Source organism: Spinacia oleracea, chromosome 3 (assembly GCF_020520425.1).
Source record: "Spinacia oleracea cultivar Varoflay chromosome 3, BTI_SOV_V1, whole genome shotgun sequence".
NCBI lineage: Eukaryota > Viridiplantae > Streptophyta > Magnoliopsida > Caryophyllales > Amaranthaceae > Spinacia > Spinacia oleracea.
The window spans coordinates 56,223,237-56,230,247 of record NC_079489.1 but is presented as its reverse complement, the minus strand read 5'-3'; the positions used below and the strand labels follow the sequence as shown (position 1 = coordinate 56,230,247).

Sequence of the window (7,011 nt, the reverse complement as noted above, 5' to 3'; positions counted from 1 at the left end):
CGCTGCAAAATTCTGAATAAGCCGTTACGTTTTCACACGGGCGATAACGCCTTGATAATTCTCTATGTTTTATATTAAAAGGTTATTTTAGAAAAGAGAGAATTGTCGGGGTGTTACAAAGTGGTATCTAGAAGCTAAGGTTTTACTTTAATAAATTTTTAGGCGCCTAACTACCTAGTTATTTAAAATAGATTTCTTAAAAATCGAGCTTCTACGGATTATAGTGTTCAAAAATTGGTACTTTTTTTTTGGGGGGCCGATTTCATTTTACCTTGTTTGAAAATATACGATATTCCTTATTTACGTTCGAAATCAAATTATTTTTCCAAGTTAAAGTGATACTTTGGACATTTATTTTTTATTATTTATTATTCAAACAAATAAATAAAAATCATATGAATACATTTTTTTTTAAAAGGAGTTCAATTTTTTTTAAAGTTGTTTCAAGATTTAGAATTCGTTCATTAGGAAATATAAATCTTTTTCGAATTAATAACTTTATTTTCTAATTTATTCGCTACGCATTTCCTTAAGTTATTTTACTTTATTTATTTTATATTTTTATTTATGTTATTATTCTATGTTATAATTTTCTTATATTAGCGTCCTTTTACCTTGTTATTTAAATTATTTCAATGCTTTAGCTTATGAGAGATGGGTAGTATAAGAAGGGCATATAAGATAGAATTATATGTGCATTAGTGGCTAGTCAACGCTAGCATTAGAAATTGATTGTTATGTACGCGCGTGTGCTAATTGTTTAAGTGTTACATTTACAAGTGCATAAAGAATTGTTTGATTCCACCAAACTTATCGATTACTGAACCTTGTTTATGTTTTGGCTGGAAAATCGTTAGTGAGACCTTGAATTTTTTTATTTCAGGGATAATATGTTTCTTTCCAAGTATACCAATATAGGATCCTTCGAGAAACTTGATATAGAAACCCCAGATATTTATGTGAAGAAAATTGTGTTTGGATGTGAATATTATGCTAAGGTTCAAGGGCAACCTATCTTAATGAGAAAGGATATCATAGCAGCCACTATCATTAATTGCTTACCTAACAAATTTCCATACCTAGAACTCAAGGAAAGGTTTAAAGACATGCATTCTGATAATGGAACTCCAAACTTGGTTAAGTATGGAACTTGGGATGGTAGATGGAAATATGATTCAGAAATTCTGACCACCATTATTGAAGCAGCAGAAAGTGGGTTTAGAGACGGTAAAATCGTAGGGAGTCATGTTGGGGATTCAGTTACAGAAGAACCTATGGGAATTAGTGTAAATAATAACCTAGAGGAAAATGATGTAGATGTGGAGAACGAGAATGTAGGTGTTGAGACAGAGAATCCTAACTCAGCGGCTCATGAGCCAACCATTGAGATCTCTAGTGATTCGAATGCAGAGCTCGAAAGTGAACAGGAGATGACAAGTGAGCCTAATCAAAATGAAGACATGGGTGAAGATGCAAACCCTGAGGAAGACCCCGATGAAGACCCTGAAGAAGAGTTCGATGATCTTGAGATCTAAATTTCACTCCGCAAGTTTCAGGAGCAATGGATAGGCAAGAGGCCACAAATATTTTGAAGTCATAAATAGTTTATTAGCTCCTTTATGTTTTAAAGAATAAGTAGCAAAGCTACAACAGTTTAAGGTTAAATTTTATTGAAGTTTGAAATGTTCTTTATTATTTTCAAGGATGTAATAAACCTTTATGGAGTTAGCAATAAAAGTTAAAGTTTTCAAGGAATTGTTCTTTATTCTATTTTGAGGATTCCATAATACCCCAACCTCTAGGTAGTACGTCATGGATTAATTCTTTATTGGTTGCATACTCAGTGTGAATTGTGGATCAATTCAATTGCCACAAAAATATTAAATGATTTGAGTACATAAAGGAAGTGAGGGCCAATCTAGACCCTCATGACCAATATGATTCAAAATGTTATGCCTTATGTGTAGTGCGTAAATGTCTTTCGCGAATTATTGAGGATGATTATTTTCCAATGATTATTGCTTCTTGTAGACGATCGTTGCACCTTCATAAACGATTTTCGTGCCTTCGTAAATGATGTGTATCAATGTGAACATTGTTGGTTGAGGCGATCTTTATGGTCAATTCAAGTATTAAATTGTATGGGATAATGTATAAGTGGTGTTTCAAACCTGAAATAGAGTATACTAATTGCAGGTCGCGTTCTAGAATGGCCAACAACAATGATCTAGCTGCTGCGATTCGCCTCTTGGCGGAAAAGCTAACCCAGGAGAGAACTGAGCGCCCCGATTCTGCAGGGGAAATGTTTGAAAGACTTTCTAAGGTCAAGCCACCGTATTTCAAGGGACAAGCAGACCCTACCTTCCTGGAAAACTGGATTAGGGAGTTTGAGAAATTGTTTGAGGCTGTGAGTTGCCCTGAGAGTATGAGAGTAAGTCAAGCTGTCCTATATCTAAAAGATGAAGCCGATTTGTGGTGAAAAGAAAATGGAAATAGACTAAGTGCTGTTGAGGGATTCAATTGGGATTCATTCATAGTTGCCTTAAGGGGAAAGTTTTATCCTCCTTTTATGAGAAAGCAGAAAGCGCAGGAGTTTATCAACCTTAGGATGGGGAATATGACTATTGCTGAATACTATAGCAAGTTTATAGCTTTATCGAGGTTTGCACCTGAGGTGGTAGCTACTGAGGAGCTAAAGGCTCAAAGGTTTGAGCAAGGGCTGACTGATGAAATTCAATTGGGATTAGGTGGAGAAACCTTTACTTCCTTAGACATAGTGTATGGGAGAGCTGCTCATATTTATGGTCTGCAGTCTAGAAGGGAAAAGAAAACTGTGGTAATTGGGGAAAAGAGGAAAGATTTTAATGCTGGGGGTAACCAAGAAAACTTTAAAAAGAATAGAAACGGAAATGGGAATGGAAATGGAAATTTCCAAGGAGGAAACAATCAGGGGCACCACAACAACTCGAACCCATCTGAGAGAGTGCATTATTGCAAGATGTGCAGTAACAATCACCCTGGTAAGAACTGCAAAGGAGAATTAGTGACCTGCAACTATTGTCAGAAAAGGGGACATAGGGAGTATGAGTGCTTCACTAAGCAAAAAAAGGAACAAAATAGTAATGGAGGTGGAAACCAAGTGAGGTTTAACCAGTCTGGAGGTCAAAATTCAAAGCCTGAAAGGGCACAAAACAACCAAGAGAACTATAATAAGCCTGCAAATGATAACAACAACCCGAATAAGGCTCCAGGAAAGTTGTACATGATGAATCAGAATGAGGATGAACGATCTGCCGATATAGATTCTGGTACTTTTCTATTAACTCTGCGCAAGTTAAGCATTATTTAATTCGTGGTGACTTGTCCTTTTGTTTCGTCGTCTGTTGTGAAAAGTTTAAAGTTAGTAGTTTTAGTAAAATAGGAATTTTGAGAATAGAATTCGTCGAAAGAGAATTTTGGTTAGCTATTCCCTAAGGTGAGTTACGAGGGCGTAACTCGTTTTCTTTAAGGGGGGTAGAATGCGATAGAAATTCGCGCTTTTTACTTATTTTATGGTATTTTTATGAATTTTATGCTTATTTTTTAGCAACCTTTAGAAGTTGATGCAAAGCAAATAGATTCTCCGCAAAAGAAAAGGTGTCCATGAGTAACACAAACAGCTTTGAGTTGGCAAAATAGTGCACCTAGGTGGCACAAATACTTCTGTAGTAAGAATAAGTTAAAAGCTTTTGGGGAAAATGTTGGAAATTTCGTGTCAAGTTTCGGGACGAAACTTCTTTTAAGAGGGGTAGATTGTAATCCCCCGTAAATTTATAATTTTTATTAATATATTTTAACGTATATTATTTATATTTAAATAGAATTTATGAATTTTAAGTAATGAATATATAATTAACGTATATTCATTTTATCTTAAGTATGTTCTAAATATTTAACGATTTTTGAACTTTATTATATTTATATATTTAATGTATATTTAAATTCTTTTAAATATATTCCAAATATTTTAACGGTTTGCGCAATCAAGATTTATTTTAGAATTTTATGTTGAAAATAATTTGAATTAGGAAAACTCGTTGAATTCGAAAAAAAAAAACAATTCTATTCGGTTTTGACTCAAACACTAAAATCCAAATCTTAATCCTAGCCCACATGGGAAAAGCCCAAAATAAAAAATAAAAAAAAAAAAACAAAAAAAAAACCCATACCCCTCTTTTCTAATTCACGTGAAACCAACCTCACCCAAAACCCCTTCCTTCCTCACGTAAAAAGGAAAACTCAACCCTCAACCTCCATTGCTTGCTTGTTGCCCAGCCGCCACCACCCTGCCTGACCGCCGCCTGTTCCTCCGCCGTAGTCCCTCTCCGTCGCCGCACGGTAACATCTCATTCTCTCACTCGTTCGTTCTCCTTCCCCTTCGTTTTCTTGCCTTACTTGTTTCGGTTTCTCGCAGCAACCATAGCAACCACCGCAGCCCGCCACCGTACCCACCACCAGTCGCACAACCACCTTCGTCGTTCCCTCCACGCTGCGCCGCCACCTGCAGCGCCGCTGCTGCACTGCACACACCAATTCTCTCCTTCCTCTTTCGTTGCTTGCAACCACCCGCAACAACCAAGTGCGCCCACCGCAGTCACCACCTCCAGCCGCGTCGCCCGTTCTCCGCGACCACCTCCCTTGCTGCCGCGCCGTGCACCACCGCCCAGCCTCTCCTCTCCTCTTTAGTTTGGTTGATTTTCTTAAACCCTAAGTTATTTAAATGTTTTAATTAAGTTTATTAATTTAATTTATGTTCCTTGAATTGAATTAAATTTATGATTTTTATGATTAAGTTATGAAATTTCAGATTATATGTTGTTGAAATTAATTTAATTATTTTCAGATTATATGTTGTTGAAATTAATTTAATTATTTTCAGATTTATTAACTACGTTTAAGTTAGGGTTTTAATGAAGTTTTATTAATTCAATTCATGTTTATTGAATGAAATTATAAGTTTTTATGATTAAATTAGATTTTCAGATTATATATTATGCTTAATTAATAATTTAATTTTCAGATTACATAATTGAATTGAAATAAGATTTTTTAATTATTAAAGCATGGATTTTTAAGGTTTTAATATTCCAAAATCATAATAGAATGATTATATATTATTAAAGCTATTATTTTTATGATTTTAAGAACGTTTGATTATGTTTTGTGGACGTTTGAAATTATTCTATATTGCTGGAAATTTTAAAAGGGATGTTTTATTGGAGTTTAGAACGTTTTGGGATCATTAGTTTAATAGTTATTATGCTTGGAGGTTATTTAGTTAAGTTTCGATATTTGGGATGGTTCAAAATATGTTTAGGATGTATTTAGAATACTTTAGTACTGCTGTAAATTGTTGGATATTGATTGGGGAATTTTATTGGTTGTTTTTAGGCGGAGAATTCTTTGTGGGCGATTTTTGAATTCGTTAAAGTGGCCTATCAGTTTGTTTACACAAGGTACGTACATACCTGTGTGCTTGGAATGAGTGTGATTTGTGGAAACCATGTTGAAATGATTCATGAACTTCGTTATGTTGAAATGATTAAGGAACTTGGTTATGTTGAAATTGTTGATGAACTAGATTATGTTGAAAGTGCATGTTTAATATTGTTGGATGGACATGTTAAGCATATATATTTCGTTATGAGAATTATAGCATGTTGGTATGGATGATTGATGCGAACATGTTGGTTGGGAACATTAAATTATCATATATGTTGATTCAGATCGATTGTTCAGTGTTCCCTTTTAGCTTTTCACTACTTTATAAGGGCCGAGGACCTTGTTTAGTAAGTTGAAACCTTATACCCATATAGAGGGGTTTATCAGTATTAAAGGAAAGGTTGAATTAATTGGAATAAGTCTTGTGTGACGTCTCTGTGATCACTTGTTTAATTCAAAGATAAAAGAAGTTGCGTTTACTTGTTGAATATAATATTTATGTTTGATGAGTCATAACCAAGTATTAAAAGTTAAGTCATGTAAAGTGAACATGAGTAGCAATAGCTTTAGACTGTGCACGTCTAAAGTGTCGGACAATCAGGAGTTGGGGTCATGGGTCGCCTATGGCTTTTTCTGGGGCCGGATTGATCACCGGTTCTATTTTATTCAAAAGTCCCTCGATATCGCAGGTCATTGGGGTTTACGGAGTCGCGCCCGTACCTCGTCTTCCTTAGTGAAGAAGAAGAAGTTTCTAGTAGACAACTCAGTCCATTGACTATTTCAATTAAAATAATGTTAATGATACAAAGGTCTAGTTCAGTCAAATATAGTTTTCAAGTCAATATATCTTGATTATCCTTGCTTATGTTTTATTGAGTACCATGTTAGGTTGTTCGTTTAATAGAATCATGTTAGGATTATTATTGATTTAGTATGTAGTACTCAGCTTTGCTGATTACGTGCTTTTGCTTGTGCATGTTGATCATGGCTATGCCTTATTGATCCTGTGATGACCCAATCTTTGGTGAGCAGTCTCTAAGGATCAATAAGCATTGTCCATCTGCAGGTTTGAAGATGTTGCATCATTGGGATCGGGAATAGAGAGCTTGTATTTAGTTTTGATTTGCTAAGTTGACTTGGGTTTGTTTAAATGGACTTTAAACTTGTCATACTATTTATATTTCCTTATTTTCGTTGGTTGATTTTTGAGACTAAACCTGTAATCGATTATTTATAAACCTAAAGTTAGTTTTATGTTTTCCGCTGCAAAATTCTGAATAAGCCGTTACGTTTTCACACGGGCGATAACGCCTTGATAATTCTCTATGTTTTATATTAAAAGGTTATTTTAGAAAAGAGAGAATTGTCGGGGTGTTACATCTACAAACTTTCAAAAAGTCAATGGGGGGAAAAAGTCCAATATCAATCTTTACAGATCAAGATGCAGCAATGAACAATGCCATCAATCAGGTAAAAATCCAAGATTTATTCTTAAAGTTGTAGTTTTCTGTGCTAAAGTTATAATGTAAT

At 34.8% G+C, this 7,011-nt stretch overlaps 1 long non-coding RNA gene across 1 annotated transcript; it reads left to right on the top strand.

The window, feature by feature from the left end:
• The first annotated feature begins 3,855 nt into the window (after positions 1–3,855).
• On the top strand, positions 3,856–6,742 carry LOC130469028 (uncharacterized). Its single transcript, XR_008929398.1, has 4 exons — positions 3,856–4,377; positions 4,454–4,729; positions 5,431–5,495; positions 6,514–6,742. It is a non-coding gene; the product is annotated as an uncharacterized lncRNA (long non-coding RNA).
• Positions 6,743–7,011: the final 269 nt, after the last annotated feature.